This window comes from Diadema setosum, chromosome 4, assembly GCF_964275005.1.
Source record: "Diadema setosum chromosome 4, eeDiaSeto1, whole genome shotgun sequence".
Classification (NCBI taxonomy): domain Eukaryota; kingdom Metazoa; phylum Echinodermata; class Echinoidea; order Diadematoida; family Diadematidae; genus Diadema; species Diadema setosum.
In genome coordinates, this window is record NC_092688.1 from 16,973,276 (window position 1) to 16,993,598 (window position 20,323).

The following is a 20,323-nucleotide window of genomic DNA, read 5'->3' on the forward strand; positions in this document are numbered from 1 at the left end:
GTGTATTTGAAACCATGTTGTTTTGCATCACCTAGGTATTATTACCAAGACTTGCTATACATTTATTTGTCATGACTCCAGTGTAATAAATTCGTGACCCTACATGGGGGCGTTATCATAAGTCATTCTTATATCCACGGGGTAAGTTGTGCACAGCTTTGGGCCAAAAAAAGGCAAACGTTTTCGTTTAATGAAAGCGTTTCCCGGGGCCGTCTCCCGCGTTTCATTACAACTGTTATTCTTTCCGTATAAGAACAAACAAGCTCTTTCAGGTTACATAACTTTATTCTTAATTTCTTTCCTCGAGAATATAGACAATACAAGTCATATAGTGACACGTGATTCAGCTACAGATGGGGGGAATCCTCAATGTTGTTTGTTGTTGTTTTATTTGAACAAACTTTGTTATGCGTTCTGGATTCACTTGGACGAAATCTATTGTCTTATGTAAAAGATAGCTTCTCGATGACTCACCGGAATGTTTCTATAGTTCAATTTTCTTTTTGTTATATGTCACGTGAAATGTGAGAGAACTTTGTAAGTACTATCGGACCTATGTCTAACTATTTAATTTAAATCATTAAAGTTTTATTGACTTGTTTCATCGAAATTTTATTACAAACTGCATTATTTTGTGTTTCAACCAAATTATAGCATTTCATTGTTTTATACTCGAGCGTGTGTGTCTGTTTGGTTTTTGTGTGTGTGTGTGTGTGTGTTTGTGTATGTGTGTGTGTGCGTGTCGGTGAGTTTCTTTGTTTGTGTTTGTTTGTTTGTTTGTTTGTGGGTGTGTGTGTGTGTGTATTAGACTGTAACTTCCATAAGTGGAGGTGAGTTTGTCTTGGTGTCAATGTTGAGGGATACGAGCGTGAAAGCTCTGTATGACATGAAAATTGTTAAAGATAATGGGCATTATTTCTTCATGAGAAAAAGATTGCTAAAGAAACACAATGCGAATGGCCTTACCAAGGAGAGGCTGAAAAAAAGAAGAAGTGACGACACTAAAAGAAGAAGCAGGAAAGGAGGAAAGGAGAACGAGGGGGAGAGAGACTGTAGTTTTAATGATATTATTATTATTATTATTATTATTATTATTATTATCATTATTATTATCATTATTATTATCATTATTATTATTATTATTATTATTATTATTATTATCATTATTGTTATTATTATTATTATTATTGTTGTTGTTATTATTATTATTATCATTATTATTATTTTCATCATTATTATTATTAGTAGTAGTAGTAGTAATGATAATAATGATAATAATAATAGTAAGAAATACATTGTAGTATTAGTAGCAGCAGCAGCAGTCCATAGTAGTAGTATCATGAGATTATATTTTAGTAAGAAAATGGAGAGTGTATGGGTATTAGCAATGAAACCAATCATTCTACGTTTCATCGTGTATTAGGGCCTATTGAATTTCACTCTGGAGTAGTGTTACCTATGCCCTGCAAAAGAGAAACTAATAACTAATCGACGATATTCAATTTGTAGGAAAGCTTTGTGAATATTGTAATTATAATTCCCAAGAAGCTACCTCGCACATACGAATATAATATTATGATGTGGAATCGGCAAACTGTACTGAATATGCCCAGAGCCCCACAGTGGGTGAAAAACGTGACACAAGGAATAGTTCAAATTGACTGTCAATGCATAAAAATCAATTCACCACAAACCCATTATTTTCTAGACATTTACGACGCTATGACGACATCAATAACCAAATATCATCAGAGATTCCCCAGAACAGACGCTTCCGCTTGATTGATTTTGATCACTCTGTTTAATATGAAGTCAGTGTTTTAAGACCCACCAATATAATCATCCCTTGAAATCGACAAAAACGAAATAAGATTCGGAAACAGCCATATAATGTCCGTAATGAAAGTGTATTTTTGGTATTTCAAGGTCATGATATTCATTTCGAATCGTCATGGGTTATTTACGATGTATTATCATTGGGGAGATTTAAAACAAAGAAGAGAAAAATATATATATTATGTCCCACTTTTGTGGTCGCACTTCGAAATATCCCATCAGCTGACCACCATGAAATTGCAATTCGATTCCACTCTCCCCGTCACGCATCGAAGCCTCCGTCTCATCCTCCCCATCACGGGTAAAAAAAAAAGAGAATAAGATAAAGTCAAAAACAAATCATCGGCTTGGGCAGACAGACTCCTACGAGATGAGCAATTGGCCTGGCATTCGAAAAAAAAAAGATAGAACGAGCGCGAAGTGCATCTGTCTCATTACTCAAACGGCGTCTCTCTTCATTCCTCCTCAGTCTATCCATATTGTCTGTCCTTCTGTCTGTCTCTTTAGTCATATAGTATATATAGGATACATATGATATATACATTTACGACGCTATGACGACATCAATATAATGGTCCATTTTCTGAATGATATTATACCTTTTATAAAAATGCCCCCAAACTATCATTCATTCCGTATTTCCTCTTCTGTCTGGAAATAGCGTTATACATATATATATATATACATAAAGAGAGAGAGAGAGAGAGAGAGAGAGAAATATAAATGTACAAAACATATCATGCTAATAGAAAAATATTTACATTTTTCTAAATGTCGGAATATATAGTCACAATATATATAGGTTGTAGTGCAAAGACGTATCATATTTTCTTAATAATAAAAAAGGCTGCATGTTTTATGTATGAAGATAAAATCAATCTAGTATGTGAAGCCAATATCTCGCAAAATCAGAAGACATTGATTTGCTTTCTATATCATTATGGCGATAAATAAGTAACTAGATAAAGAAGAAATTAACACAAAATCACCATAGTTTAGGAAGTTTATCGCGTAGTCGTTCAATTCTCTTCTATATATTGTGTCTACTTACCATCCAGAGATTAACTTCCATCCATCCATCGCCGTTTCATCATCTTCTCGATAATACTCCATCCCGTGCTTCCTTCATCCATCAATCCAACAATCGCCATCTCATCACCATAGCAACCATACTCCTCCCTCGTTTTTTAAAAATTCTTCCACCATCTGCCAACGTTTCCTCTCGCATCACATGTCGGTTGAGGCGAGGCATACGTATCTACAAAATACGCAGCTTGGGTCAACACAACCCATTCTCTCTAACAATCCTTTTATACATTTGCCTTGAAATTTTCACCTACAGATGGCGTTCCTGTTAAAATGGTGAATGCCAATTTTACATCAGTTCAGCTCTTCGTTTGGCAATGAGAAACAGCAATGAGAATTCAGTTTCCGTCAATTTTCCATTTACAGTGTCTCCCACCTTGGTTTAAGAAGAAAAGAATTGTGGTTCGCTGTGAAATGCGACTCGACAGTGTTACAGAAGTTGAATCAGGGAGTGGCACCTCCCTGGTTGAATACAGAGTCAGATTTATCTAATGAGGCATGTATATAGATGTGTCTCACTGACCTGGATATTAAGTCACGAGAGATATTTATTGGTAGAGCTGTGTCGCCACTGGCAATGTTAAAAATAGATCACTATAAAATTAAGCGAAATCAGAATACTGATCTGGATGTTATGACATTTATTATGTCAAATGGTAACCAGTGAACCTTTACATTAGTCAAATCGCGTTTGTGTGAGTCTTTGTGGTATTCTTAATGACAACAGCAGTAACTCCTCTGTCCTTTAGAAAGTGTATTGAAAAAAAAAAATGTCCCTGCTATATCTTGAATGAAGCCACGGAGAAATGTTTGTCAACGAAATTACGAGCTCAAAACATCGGAGAAGTATTATGTAATCGCAATCATTTGCTCATTACAATTTCCAAACTGTACCTTTAGGATGCAATATCTAATTTAACGAAGGACCCATGCTCAACCGATAAACATTGTAGTAAAATGTGTCCAATTTTGTAATTTGCTTTGCTGTTTAATAAGAAATAGAGCTGGTTCTCTACAACTCATGATAACTCTACAGTTGGGTTATTTCAGTGCTCGATCGAATGTCTAATTTCATTTTTTTTTTTTGCGATTCAAAAGTGGCCTTACACCAACAATGCACAACAGGTCTTCTAATCTACAAGTGTTATAAGCACAATGGAACAAACACAAACATGGATATGGTGTATAATATTATTATAACTGCATTGTGTCGTTCAACAACATAATCCAAAATGATTGTCTCTGTTGTTGTTGGACTTTACTGTTGTTCTCCGTAGTTAAAAAAAAAAGAACAATCAAAATCAAACGTGGAATAAGTCAGCGAATGAGGATTCATCTCCACTCTGAAATTATTTTTCATAACATGTATAGTAATATGAAAAACAATACAAAGAAGTAGCCCATATAACAGTGTCCTGCAGAGATCAGCCAAATACCAGATGGTCGCATGCATCATTCTCCGTTGTACAAAAGCTTTCATTGAGGGAAAGAACGCAAACAAAAATGTCATGGATTTACCGTTGTTGCAAAGCTGTACGGCAAAGGTCACGTCTTAGACGCTTTCTCTATTGTTCATGAAGAGAAAGAAGCTGTGTTTGATCAGCTAACACCAAACATAAAGTCCACACGTCGTGGACAAGAGAGTGTCATATGTATAATAACGGCACGAATCAAGGTAGAAGCCTAGAATTTCATCGAGACGAGAGAGGAGAAGGCAAGAGAGCAAACATTAAAAGTCACATCAGCCCTGAGAGATAAAACGAGAACAAAAAATATAAAAAACGAAAAGGAGATAACGATTCAAATACGTTGAGAGGAGAGAATGTCATCCACAAATCTTACTGACCATGTAGATTAAAAAAAAAAAAAAAAGACGCACGCACGCGCACACACACACGCCTAATATGACACACGCCACTGGCGTACTCTTGACGAACTTATTGATTCTCAGCGTAATCAATCATTGGAATTTGTCCCGAATTGGCACTTATTTGAGGCAGGGGGTGCGGTACTGTGATGGGCGGAGAACCAGGGTGAAACTACGGGAGGAAGATGGCAAGAGGAAGATGCTGCGGCGCGCAGGACGTTTGCGATTGAAGGAGATAGGGCGGCAGGTGGTTTGGTGTTGGTTCGCTTCGGGTATCTCGGGCGAGTATCGACCCGCGCCTCGCCCGTGCCTCTAGCCGCCAATTTGTGCTGCGAAGCGCGGAACTAGCATGCAGCGAACCCCTTCTATTGGCAAGGAATTGACCGTGTTTCCATCAGGGTACTGCGTGGGTAAGGAGAGAAAGCGGGAGAGGGAAGAGGAATGAGGGAGGAACTAGGAATCTTTCAGGAGATTTCAGGGAGAGAGAGAGAGAAGAGAGGACAAGAGGAGAAGACAGATGATTGGAGATGAAGTATGTGTGCTCGTGTGTGTTCGCGCAAATGTGTTTGTACACGTTGAACAACAATCACGAGAGCCCCTCATCACGTTAAACCTTTTTAAAGACTTAAACTTCGTATAACATCAGGGGGAGAATATGTACATTATGGTTGTGGTACTGCGTATTTGCAGCACTATATATCTTGCCCCCCCCCCCTTCCCCTCTTCCCTTCCCTCCATCCCTCCCTCTCTCCCTCCCCCTCCCTCTTTAACTATCTCTCCCCTCTTCCTTCCACCTGCAATCTTAATGCTGACAGAAAATATTTGGAGGGGCCGGACGATCGAAACTTTCCCCCTCCAGGAAGACTTTCATCTCCGTGAAATACTTGTAAGATCTACACCTCCATGACTTCCCGGAGTCCCCCCCCCCCCCCTTCCCCAATCTTGCAGCCAAGCGGACCGTGGGTTAAGACTACAGAGAGGCGCCGCTATGAGGGAACGGCGGCGCCAGGTGGGAGCAGTATGATGAGGCAGGAGAGAGTCTTCAACGAACCGATGCAGTCTAATAACACTTCTCATCATTTTCTCATCGTGTTCTGAGTTCTTCATTCTGTTCACTTCGTCTTAATCTCTCTCTCTCTCTCTCTCTCTCTCTCTGTGCAATGCAGTAAGAGTTTGTTTTTTAATTCATAAAATGTTTCATTCATATTATTTTCTTTAGTGTACTCCTTGAAATATATATTATGTTTTGTATATCAATGTTGTATATTTGAATATCGGTACATTTTGTATATCTGAACATTCAAGTATAGAATGATTTAGGTATTTTCCTTGACAGGGGTATCATGTTTCAAATATTCATTTTGTGTATTTGAACAGTCAAGTGGAATGTATAAATAGAAAAGAATGAAATCGAAATAGAATTAAAAAAGAAACGGACAAAAAATATACTCTAAAGACTACCATATCTAATAGAGATTTGTTTGATACCTATTATACACCTGCACTTGGGTCAAAAGGGACAATGTGGGTAACACATCTGGGCAATTAAGGATGGACGTGCCAGGCAAGATTTGAACTGAGAACGTTCTGTTTAAAGATCCAAAGTCAATCCTCTACACTTGAACTACTATATGCTCTCATACGTAATGCTTTTGGTATGTTTGTCTTTATGATTTTTCGAGAAATAAAAGGTGTGAGAAATTTAGAGAATGTTGAAAAGAAAATGTGAACAACCGCACAATATAAACACGAATGTAGCTATTAGAATGATAAGACATTTTCGTTGTACTGATACAAATGCTCTTAGAGTCATGAAGGCGAAGATATGTAAACTGGTATATCATGCAAGAAGAGAATACTTGAGGAGGTGAGAATCGAATGAATTGAATCTGTCTCAAAATGCTGTACAGATTGCTGTGTCTGGCATTGATGGCCGGTAAGATTGATGGGTTCTCTGTTTCAGTAACATTAGATAGTATGATACAACGATGTTCTTCGTGTGGAAAACTTAATAACTGAAATGAAAAAATATATGATTATCAATAATGTATACACAAATATGCATAATATATATTCATTAATGAAGAGAGAGATAGAATATATGTGTATTTATACATGAAGATGAAAAAGAGGAGAATATATATATATATATATATCAATTATATATATACATGCATATTATTTTCCTCTCTTTTATGTTTATGTATATTTATATATATTATATCTAGATGACTCCCACCGCACCATTCCTCAGCTTCATTTCACCATACTTAAAGCCTGATATTGTTGTGTGTGATACGAGAAGATGATACCAAGGAGATATATTCCTCCTTGATGATACCCATTTGACAGGCAAATCACTGCTTGTTACGTAATCTGGACATAATGACAGCCAAGAGGGGAGGAGTAATGACCGCCCTCGGGCACCAGTGGCTCTCGAGTGGACAATTAGCTCTCGATGGAACGCTCATCATCGGAGTCGAGTGTCGGAAGATGCGTTGGTCATCAACTGGAAAATCCAGATATCCATAATCTTTTGCTTCTGCACGCTGGTATATCAAGATTATCAGCAGCCGAGAAGGCTGCATGCACTTAACACACAATGAGTGCAACTCAACACGATATGATTTTAATCACCTTGGTTGACAATCGCCATCAGATATAGTCTTTGCCACACAGACCGTGGTTGGGTGGTGTGTGTGTGTTGGTTTTTTTTTTTTTTCAGTGTCTGCATAGATAAGACAATTATAATAATCACTGAATCACAGATTCTGTTGTCCGATTCCATCGTGTATTTGCCAATTTATTCGGGATTAATGCACTTTAAGATTTTACTTAATTATGCTCATTTCCAAATGTACTTTTTGCGTTTTCTTAGCTTAGCGTTTCATCATATATCAAACTATTTTAAGGATTATAGGAATGGAAAACTTGGCTGACTTGACGAATACGGAGTTTCCAGGAATTGCTTGTAGCAAGGATGCTGTTGGTATGACCAATCGTTTTTAGCTGAAAGCAGGAGGGAAATTGTGAGAAAAATGGATGAATGATACCAAAGATCGCAGCCTTCGTGAAGTTTCTATCTGGAAGGCAATGCATCACACAAATGTTTCTTCTCCTTCGGTAGTGATGTCTACAACGAATGCGCCCCACCACATTATCTGTTATTCTGGTAGGATTGAAGATACATATGCATAGGCCTATGTATGATTATAAGAACTTTCGGATATCAAGTAGAACAATGACAAAATGTATCCCCAAAAAGTCCGAAATATCAAACGCATGACAAGCAAAGCAGAGACAGGAAATCCTGATAACGTGCAGGAGATAGGAATACAAATTACCAGTCATTGCCATTGATCATCGCAGTCAAAGAGGATTTCAATTCAATTCAATTCAATTCAATTCAATTCACTTTCTTTTTTATTGCAAATAAAAAGAGAGCATAACAGAAAGTCCGCAGACCAATAGTTCCGTGCATACAGAAGAAAAGAAGACTACAGAAAACTCACAGTTGGACAAAAATTGAAAATGTAATATAGTCCATTCCTTATACCAATAATGGAGAATTTTTCCTGTCAAATGTAATCAGCATCAACAGCGCTAATGTCAGTGATCTATTCACTAAAATAAAATCTGATATACAATAAATGTTATGATTTTATTTCGCAAAACCTGGGAGGGATATATCTCGTTGTATTATCTGCGTTTTAGCCCAATGTCCCGCGCGGCACTTATATATGCCTCATTATCGATATCTATACTACAGCTCTCATACAAACACCTAGAGCCACTCACCTATACAGTGTACACACGTTTTCATCTTTCCTCTTACCACAGGTCATGACAGAAACTGTACATTTACTCACATTATACACACACACACACCAATACACAGTGTACACACTCATTTTTTCTACATGATCAATTGAAAAATGCACCTATTTCTCTATCTAGGGGAGATACTATTATATCTCATAGCATACCTCATTATCAACATTCATGGGCATGCTACATAACACAACATGTCCATAAATTTGACCGATTCACTTATTTCTCCATGTAAAACGTGTAAGTCGGGGCTGTTTAGGGTGAGCTAAAGGTGAGATCTTATCAAAACGCACGCACACACACACACACACACACACACACACACGCATACAAATGTATGATTTTCGTATTCACCGTTATAATGTCCTTGATACACAACAACACATGATTGTTGAATCACACTTGCAATCGAGATGTAAGACATTGCAAGACAAGACAAAAAGGTGCGGGCAGTTGGAGTGTAACTACGTGATATCTTTGGATTTCCTGATGCGTAAGAGTGATTGCTATAGGTGTGTATCATTACACTTTAACATAGTCTTATAGTTAATGCTTGATCAGGTTGTGTTCTCTGCTTGTCTCCTTTGGTGCCCTACACGACAATTCTCACAAACTCTCTAGGGTTTTATGTGTTTTCTTTTTTATTCACATACATTAGTGTTTGTATGAAATTTGGTTGCTTGCACGCATTTCATTAAACCACGAATACATGAATATCTATACTTTATGTATACATAATCACATATGTACGTGCGTGTGTGTATGTGTGGTAAGATTTTATGGCACATTCGAAAACATAAAGTCACTCGTAGTTGGGCGGGATAAGAACACTATTGTTTCAATTGATTGACATAATATTTGGTCAAGCACAGGTGCGGTGACATGATCGACAACAGAGCGTGCTCTTTCCGTTCTACAAGCAATGTTCGAGTTGCACACACATTATTGTCACTGAACCTCCCACGCCACCACGCGTAGGCGATCACGTGACTGATCAAATCGACTTTCGGCAGTATGAGTAGAGTGCAGAAGACCTCTTCATGTGTGGAATTGTAATGTTGTACACACTTGCGGGATAGCGATGAGGATTAGAACAGCATCGGACAAAATGTTGTTAACCATAGATAGAACGTTTTGTTTTTAAGTGACTCCTCGTTGATTTTTTTATAGGTCTATTTTGTCAGTGTTTGTTGTTTTTTTTTTCGAAACCTACACTTTTTAGTTACTCTACCCAAGACCTACGTATCAAGGGCAGTATTTAATCAAAAATTCAACCAAGACTGAAAATACAAAATCCTGGAAGAAAATGTTTTAACACTTATGCCAAATGTCTTGATGTGCTCAACTTAGCAGGGATGTCATGGTCACGTTTAAAAGAAGTCTAGTTTAAAGGAGGCGAGGTGCCAAGTGTGATAAATTACTGACATCAAACTGATCATGCTTTTGAGGCATTGAAGTTATACCTCTGATATATTTATGTCCTTTGTTTCAAATGTCCTTATATGAAACGACTTTCACGATTTGGTAAACCCTCCTCTGATACCGATTTTAGCAGTGATGGTAAGCGTCGGAGCAATTCTCAAGGATGTTCTCCAAGAATGATTCCCTGATTTCTACCACCATTCGCTAGCCTTTGTATACAAGTTTCAATTGACTTTTTTTCTTTTGTAATGAAAATGAAGACGCACCTTAGGCCGAGTCCAATAGTTGACGGCATACACGGGTTAAAACACTGACTGACATTCATCACACTGACCCCCGGGGGCAACTCTCCGATGGTACACTCTATCAGTGACAGAAACATTCGTCAATTTCATTACAGCTCCATTCAAACATTGTCGGAAGGGTGCACTTCAAAACCATTATGCAAATACAGACAGGACGCGTACACTGGGAGGACGTTTGTCAACCATTCTCACAGAAAACATCTCTTCATACAGGGGACGATCCATCTCATTTATCAGGCCTCGAGTCTGACTTCAGGCACCATCTCGAGAAACGGTACGTCCGGCTCACCCCCGTGAGAGAAGACCTTACAAATCAACCAGCCCTATGCATGGCACTCGACACTCGCGCACGTGCTCTGCTGGACGCGCACGTGGCCGATCGTTCCGGTGCAGCGCCCACCCGTGACGCAACCACTCTGCTAGAGTTCTACGTCGTCATGTGATAGCTTCAAACAACGGCGTCGGCGGAGCTGAGAGGTAGCCTAGCCTATTATGTAGCCCGAAACGCCGACAAATTGTAAGTGGCAGTAACCTTATCTAGTTCCACTCCACGTATGCTCTTCAAAATAAATATTAGACAGGACGACTCTTCAGTGCATGTACCCCATTCATAACAGTGGGAATTTATCCCTCCGAAAAGTATTCGGCAGTCGAGCGTGATGGGACGATGCCATTTGTAGAACACTTAAAAAGCCATTTCAAAGACATTTCTGGCGTTCAAGTTTTTAATCTGTCATGGTGGGTTTGCGCCCTCGTGCGACAGTTTTGTGGCACAGCATCTTTCACAGAGAAAGACCACTCGTTTGATGCCTGTATGCAGAACCCCACCTCCCTGCTGTATGTGCCTAATGCTGCGTTGCCACTTTCACAATTGGTGTCACGATAGAAATCATGGACTTAATTGTGGAGTAACCATGGTAATCTTATCAGATCTTATCACGTCTTGTGGTCAGTCGGAGCAATAGACAAATTTGGGAGGCTTTAACAATTTTCGACGCACAACACGATTAATTATTAATCGTGATAATCTGTTCAGATCGCGTTGGATCGTAACAAAGCGCAAAAGATCGCATCTGATCGTGCTTCTGGCGATCAGGATCAATCTTGGAAATGATTAACACCATACTCTGTTGAGATGAGTTGCCATCTCCTGTGATTTGTCACCATCTGTATACCCTCTGTCAGGTATCATTACATACGACCAGGCACAAAGGAAGATACGACTTGATTGACTCGTGTATATAGATGATATAGTATGTATATAGTATGTATATAGTAGATACGAGTAGTCTCCCTCCTTTCCATAGACACGCAAGATCTGTTACGAGTTCTCGAGGCCAGAAGATACACCGACAAATAAATTGAATGCTCCTCATTAGGCACTCTGCACTTAAAGAGAGCACACGTATCTTTCCAACTTGCTTCGCCTGTATTGTATTTTGTGGAGTCTTTGATATGCTATCCAAAGACACGAGAGGGAACACTGCAAAAAGTCCGGTGTTAAATAGTGAACACCGAGCTGGTGTTAAATTTTCGGTGCTCATTTATGGTGTTAAATCAACACCCCCGGGTGTCATTTCCAAATTTTAAACTGTTTTTTGAAGAGTTTCTTAGTAACTGCACTTCTTGTTGATTTTTAATTTAAACAAGACGATCAAGAATTTTACATTAAAATACTAGATTTTTGAAAATATGTGAAAATAATTTTACACCAAAGTAACACCAGCTGGTGTGGTCCCTTATTGAAGCTGGACGGGTGTTAAACCATTGATATTAACACCAACAAGTATCAATTCAACACCCTGTGGTGTCATTTTTTAATTAACACCAGTACAGTGTCAAAATAACACCAGGTACAGTGTCAAATTAACACCACGAAGTGTCAGGTGAACACTTTTCAACACCATCACAGTGCATTTTTAACACCTGTGGGTGTGGTCCTTTATTGAAGTTTGATCGGTGTTAGATTTAACACCCGTGGTGTTAAATCTAACACCCATGTTTTTACAGTGAAGAAGGGCAAGGGTATTACAATAAGTGAAATGAAACATAAGAAGGGTACCCCATCTCCTATGAGGGTGAGCCCATCCAGCCACAGCCGGCACTGGTGGAGGCAGAGGAAGCAGAGGAGACAACATCCACAAAGAAAGCAAAGAGGAAGAAAATGTTAACTGCTTATACTGAAGAACAAAAAGAGGAAATCGTTGAATTCATCGTGCGAAATGAGATGCTCTCGCACATACCATGCGGAGTTCAAGAATGACATTAGCAGGATGATCTCTGAGCCGCACAGGCTGCCAAGATGAACACTATTTTGGGGTACCTTAACAGTACAGTACGCAGACATGAGCACCACAGTATATAGCCAGGCTGAAGAAATGAACCAAAAAGAGTGGGTCAGGAGGAGATGTCATTACTGACTTGGACAGCACGTATGAGAGAAGTGGATTTTTGTACGCTTCAAAATATTACCTCTGGCACACTTCTGGAGCCGTTTCTGAGATGCTAGACACGCCGACCATGTAGTCCACCCCTAGAGGTATAGGTATAGGAGACCGATAGTTGTCCCCTGTTGCAAGGTGCCTTAGTGTAACTGCCAGTTTCACTCCAGGTGAAAGGGGTTACCTGAAACAGGTGACTTTATTCCCTCTCAATCCCTGGGGCCACCCTGTGCAGCTGTGGTGTCAGCCTTGTGTAGTACTGTATTGGAAAGCTATTGGATCATCCAGTCCCAATAAAGTGTCTAAAAAGCTGGAGAACTGACCAAGCTGTTGTCTCCTCCCCCTCCGTGAGCCCCGGTCCACCCAGAGCTGCCTGAATGCAGCTCTCCTATGAAAGCCTTTCGTGGTTGGGTTTAGGACTGATCTGGCTGCTTCTCGTCTTCTTTCTTTCTGGTAATAATATAAGCACATAGTAATACTGCAAAATGTCACGTTGTCACCATACTCAACTTCTGCCATCATCAGTGGTTTTGTAGAAGTTCGAGAAACAATGAAGTCCGTGGTCAGTTGGGCTGTATAAATACTCGTCATGCAGGGTCCATTCGTAGCTTAAATGTGACCACGCTTGATCCTGATCGTGAAAGAAATCGTATCCTATCGCAACATATAGCGCATCGGTTCGTGATGGTCGTATCCAAACGTATCCAAACGTATCTGCATGTACCAGATCGTGACAGATCGTATCGCTTAAAATTGACCAGTCGTGTCCGTATCATATATATCCAAGCGCATCAACTAGAACCAACCCGTATCGACTCGCATCACCTCATATCCAAACGTGAAGTTTCAGATTAGTTGAATAAAAATTCCCCAATTACTGTAATTAGGCCCTACGAATGGCCAGTCGTGGCGTTCGTAGCTAATCGCACGCATTATCGCATTATGGATATCAGTGTGAGGAAGACCAGAAGTTCAATCTCCATCACGAAGTCAGCTGAATCGATGTATTATAAGGCCGAAGTATTGTTGAAGGACTTGCCATCTTTCTATTATTATGAATATACTTTGGCTGCTTTAACAAATTTAGATCACGAGTGTTTAACAATCGAATCATTTAGGCCTTCTATTCTCTTTCATCAATGGCATATTGCCAAATATTGATTTTTTTTTTCCTCTCACCAACTGATAAGGACAACGTGGGAAGATAAAAACCAAAGCATCTTCTGAAAAGTCTTTCCCTATCTTTGTGTTTCTGAATTTACGCTTTAGTGGCGTACTAAGGCTGACAAATTTACAGAATGGAAGCTTTGATAATTACAGAATCCAAAGAATGGAATCTCTGCCAGCTGTGAAATTTGGAATCGATGTCGTACATTATAAGAAGCGGCTGCGTGTTTTCATACAATTCCATTATGGTCCCGACGGCATAGTGGGTGGAAGGTCATCGTTAAACAATGCGCGGGACTGCGCGATACGCGGAGGCTGTGCGCGAATTTAGCGGCAGGCAGGTTGAATCCATGGCCACGTCCCTTCTCCTGTGGCCGGCAGCGCCCGACCAAAAGTTTTTGGCAGTTCCGCTGGAAACACCTGCAAGACGGGAGAGCGTCGCGAAGATGCTACGGGCAAAAAATTCTCTTTCTTCCTCTTCCCCACTCTCTCCCTGTCTGTATCTTAAGGAATAAGACATTCAGCACTGTTCAGGGCTTTTTCTCTCGCCCTTCCCACTTTTAAAATGAAGCATGGTAATTCTATTCGTCAGTGTGATTAAAAAGTCTGAATCTCATATCTTCCAGCTATTATTCTTTTCCGTCTTTCCGCTCAGCCGAAGAACGTTGAAAAAAAAGTGGAAGAAAGAAAAAAGGAGCTTTTATGAAGAAGGCTCGTGTCTTTTATAAACATGGCGCAAATAGTTTAACAAAAAGAGCTTTTAACGCTAGTCATGATGTGTAGCAGATTCGTTTATGGGCTGAAAGTGAACTCTCTTAACCGGTTCAGGATCGGCACCTCGAAATACCACTGTCTTTACAAACAAACGCGTTGCCCTTGGTAACTCATCATTGAGTAATGGAAGTAGTTGTCGACCGAGTTATGGTAAACTTTGCTTGATTATCTCTCAGTTTTAGCGCTATTACTGTAACAAATCGTAGAAGGCTTACTTATGTCAATTACCCATTTTGTTATTGTGTATCGAGATATTTTTTGTAACCATGTCTTTGGGTCATAACATTGTATGCGCTTGTGTATGCATGATTAAAATGTGTAGTGCATGTAAATATACAAGCAAAATTAATTTCCCTGGAATTGAATTAGAGAAGAGAGGATGTTTTCCTATCACCATTATCGTATTTGAAAACAAATACAAAATAGATATTTAAAAAAAATGAAAAGAAGCGAATAAAAATTTTGGTGTAATCGAAATCTTTTGCGCGATGCAAGATTTGAACCAGGTACAGCTTGCTACAGAGTCCATACCACAGTGCTTTCATGTTCTTGTAGATTCACAGACACAAGTTTCCTGCATTGTCAGGCATTATCAAGTACCAGAGAATATAGGCTTGGTTGACGAGTGATAATTATAGCAAGGCATCTTGCCCAATGGATGTGTGCGAGAGACAGTATTTCGAACCAAGGATGGCATGCTTTAAAGGGATGACATAGTTTTGGTGGAGATGAGGATTGTGCTTTTAAACTTTTTGCGAGATACCAAGAAACCACGTATGAAACGTTAAAGAGCATAATTATTCTATAAGGAATTCAAAGTTTATTCGATGAAAATTGTAAATGGCTGAGACGTCCAAATACAGAGTAAAACAAAGTGTTCCTAATAAAAGGTGGGTCCCACCTTTTATTCGGCTCTCTTTGTTTTGGATATCTCGGCCATTTCAAAACCAATTTTCATTAGATAAACGTTGAATTCCTCTTGGAATTATGTGCTCTTTGCATATCTGTCAAGCATAAAGGAATAGATCACATAGTGGATAAAAAGGATGTTACTATAAGTGGAAAAGATTATTACAGTGTGTCGGTCTCTCCTATAAGTTTCAAGTTCTATGCATATCATGCACATGACTAGGTCACAGTTTTCTGAGGTCGACTCGCAGCGTAGATAATCAGTTCCTGACTGCTCTCTCTTTTTATATAAGAGTACATTCTAAATATTTCAGTTGAAAAGCACATGGTCCATTAATAAATTTGAACATATTGTTTCGCAGTGCAATTTCTTCATTGTGGTAATTTTCCTACCGTAAAGTACTGTCGGGGTTACAGTGAGGTGACTAACCACGGATGGCACGATGATGAGAATAAATAACGATCCGTACTGTTCAGTTGTCATGGTAACGTTGATGCGATCAGGAAATGTGGAAACGGTTAAAATAGACATTACAATGACGCCTCCTCACAAATTTCCAGCTGGGGGTAACTAGAATACAAAGGAGATGCCAAACCGATGTATTGATGGTGTCAATTTCTTTCTAACCATGACATTACCGGTTTGGGAGGGTCATCTCTCAGTACCTTCACACCTCTTGTTGGGTTTTAATTGTTACCACCGTTCCATTGTCTCCTTTCTGCTCAAGAGTAGAACACTGACAAGCGTAGAACGTCTCTAACACTCATCCGCCCAGAACCCAACAAACTTGATTGTATTGCTATATTGCAATGATCTTTTTTATATAGCAAATATTGCCACTTTTTCCCTTTTCCCTCTCCTCAAGATCCCTCATTTTCTCTCTGTATCTCATGATTTTGCTCGGCGGAAAGTAGGGGCCGGCGCGCCGGAGATTTGGGCAGGTGAATTTGGCCGTGCTCGGGCGCTCCGCAGGATGTACGCCACGGGCCTGCTATAGGTTTTTAGCAGGTCGATTTGTACTACACGTCGTCATACATGCGCGCGAACAAAAGAGGAGTATTATTGCTGGGTCGGGCCTGCGACGGATCAATACGGACACGGAGGGGGACGGCGCGTGGGCCGGTTGCCGATGGAGAAGAGTCGCGGAGGTCTCGAAGACATGGCTACGAGTGAGGGAGAATTAAGGAAGAGAGAGGAGGACAATGTCCGATACGAGAAGGATTTGACTAGGCAAACTCCTCCTCGCTGATTTCATGGGCGTTCCTGGTGATAAAATAGCCACCATGTCATCGTCTGAGCCTCGATCATAAAAAATGAAGTTAATCGAACATAATGGACCCTGTAGACAAGTGGTCCGGAAAGTCAGTGTCTTTCGTTTGAATTGTGGTGGATGATCAACTCATAATAGGTTATATCACCTTAGTTGGCTGAATCTCCAAGATGTTACCATAGTGACTATACATCAATAGCACCTAGTCTCTCATAACTTAAAGTCGTTGAAGAGGGAGTGTCATATACCTCCACTCTCCCCCTTTCTCTTTGCTGCCTCAATAAGGATTAAAGGAGCATAGTTTTGATGATGATGTATTTATGTAATATTTATGTAATATAAATTGAAACAAGAAATTATATTCCATAGCCATTTTCCATAAGAAGTATAGGTGAACAGTTGTAACACTTAAGAATATTCTCATGCGGAGTATATATGTTTCCCTGTAGCACTGTATTCATACTACTTGACGTTCTGATACATCTACACAGTTTTAGGGCTAAAATCACAGAAAAAATGCTCAAAATAGACACACACAATCACACAATATACACAGACCCACACACACACTATGAGGTAAGATAGTATAATGATAATGACGATATAAATAATTGTAGCAATATTGATGATAATCACCATGATAATCAATATCAGAAGTCTTTTTACAATGTTTACCTTCTCAGGTGCTCAAAGCTTATAAATGACAACAAAACAAAAACAAAACAATAACAAAAATAATTTCGTTATCATACGCAAGATTGAATGCATGTGATTTTAGATTGGATATGAAAGTTTCTTAAGTCGAACCCCTCAAGATCTTGGCAGGTATCTTCTTCTGGGAAAGCTTGACAGGCTAGTACTGAACGGATGAAAGCTTCTGCGGTGGTCAAAGTTTTTCATATACAAACTGTACTTTTGTTGTCGGGTGTATTCAGAGGAAGAACTATGGACACAGTGCAATGAGTAACAACAACAACAACAACAACAACAACAACAACAACAACAAAAATGAATTTCATCCGTAGTGCGAGGGTAGCCAATGGAAAGAGTAACGGACAGATGAGAAGTGGTCCGTTTGTTTAGTCGGGTGCCAATCGCAAAAAAAAAAAGAAACAAAGAAACTCCTTTGCATCCTGTTTGCGTCATCCCATTACGTCATCTGAACGTCCAAGCCTGAGGTTTAATATCTTTCACATTTGCCCTTGACAATGAATAAAACTGTGATCAAATAAGCAATTCCAATATAGTCAATAATTAAGACAGGGGAGATCCAAAATAAAGAGTGACTCTGAGTATCTAAGGCTGGAACATTCTCCGTCGAAGCTCGTTCCATCCCGTTGACGACAGGACGAAGAATACCGAAGACCTGAAACGCATCCACGAGATGACTATTTAGAAACCAGAGGAAACAGAAAAAGAGAGAAGTGGAGATGGAGTAAAGAAAATAAAAAAGGAGAGAAAAAAAGAAAGAGACAACGCATGAAAGAGCTTAAGAAAGAAAGAAACAGAGAGAGGGGAAGGAGAGGGAGAAAGAATTAATTTCGAAATTTGTCAGGGTCAAAGCCTGGCCATTTCGACCCATGTTTCTCGCCCCTGAGCGTCCGTCGCGCCACTTTCTGATTCGGGATGAAATTATTTTAGAGTATCTGGCAAGGATCAGAGCGTTTTGCGGTTTGGAGCCGCTCGAGTCGAGCCGAGCTATCCGGCAAGGCAGAAATGAGACGCTCAGCCTGTTTGCATAACAGCTAGAGCTCGAGAAACAATAAGGCAACGGCCGCTTGTGGTGCGTGAACTACTTTTCCCTCGAGGTAAAACAAGAAACAAAAGTTCAGCAGGAACGAGGAAAAAACACCAGGAAAAATTTGTTTCACTTCTTGTGAAACCATGATCTACTAGAAAATTTATCGAAGCAAAACGCAGATCATTAGGAATATTTCAGTTCGTTCAGTTTAGAAAAAAATATATAATAAAAACCTGCCTTAACAGGTCATCGATGAGTATCTTCTTTTTAATTTTTAACAAATTGTTAATGCTAATATCAATCAAAACCTATCGAACTCTTCTTTGGTAGATGACAAAATTGTCTTCTCTTCTTGGGGAGACACACATTCTTGGTAGAAACCATTTCCATACGTCATTTCTCCTGACTCCGCTTCACTCAAGATGATTTTTCCTTTAATCCCCAACACGCACTGAAAACAAAACAATATTAAGTTAAAAAAAACAAAAACAAAACAAAACAAGAAGGACTATAACAAGTTTCATTTAGGCCCGTCTGGTTCCTATCTGACATCAAGATTAAAATGAAAGAAGGAAAGAAAAAAACCCACTGCCAGCCTTCTTTGGTGCACGAAAGTAGGAATATAATCTTCGCCACGAGGAGTAGACTAAAGGGTGCACGCCACGAGCTAGACACTCACGAGTCATACAGCCCACGTGCGAAACACTAGTTGAACAAGGTCAGTGATCTCAACACGAGCTACACTGTCCACGAGCTAGACACTAGGCAAATAGGGTCCACGAGCTCAACACTAAAGGCAACAAAAAAAAAAGAAAAGAAAGAAAAAGAAGGCCACAAACTTGACATTACCTAAAAAGTATAATTTAAGTGGCGTCGAGCTCGTGGATTTTTTTTTTTTTTGCATATAGTATCGTGAGGATTTTATTTGCCTAGTATCGAGTTCGTGGGCTTTACATTGCCTGGTGTCGAGCTCGTGTGCCTTACTTGCCTACTGTCTGACTCATGGGCATCTTTTACTTGAGGTCTAGCTCGTGTGCTGTATATGTCTCGTGGGCTGTATGACTCGTGGTTGTCCAGGTGGTTGGATGACCCTTCTGGCTGACGCCATGGATATGTTAAAAGGAAATAACTCAACTGCAGTTTTTCTTTGGTGAACTACATATAGAGTAGGAATCAATCTTGGCCACAAGGAGTGGAAATTTGCATCAAGGACAACCATAATCCATCTACTATACAGTATTCTGGAAGTTATAGAAAAATTATCAAATCTAGAATTCAACTAGAAGGTCGTGGATTCGATTGCCTGCATGTAAGAATATGGTCGTGATGTTGTGTATCATAATATTATACATAGCTGCGAGTTGGGTGTGGAGCTGAATGATTCGGCACGCCCATCGTCACGCATGTTGAAGAAGTGTGAGGTGTATAGTGCGCCACCACAGGGAAAAGCGGGCGATTTCTGATTTCAAAGGTTCGTAAAACTGGTAAGCAAGACTTTAGCTTTAACTTCGCTTAACACTTACTATGCCAGAGACTTTGGGTAGTGTGCACATACAGCGTTATGGAGCTTCCTATGCCCACTGACACTCAAAGAACACAAAGGGTTACACACACAACATCATCTTTGAAATTTTGCTCTCTTTTTAGCTCTTTTTTTGTAATGACAGTTGATC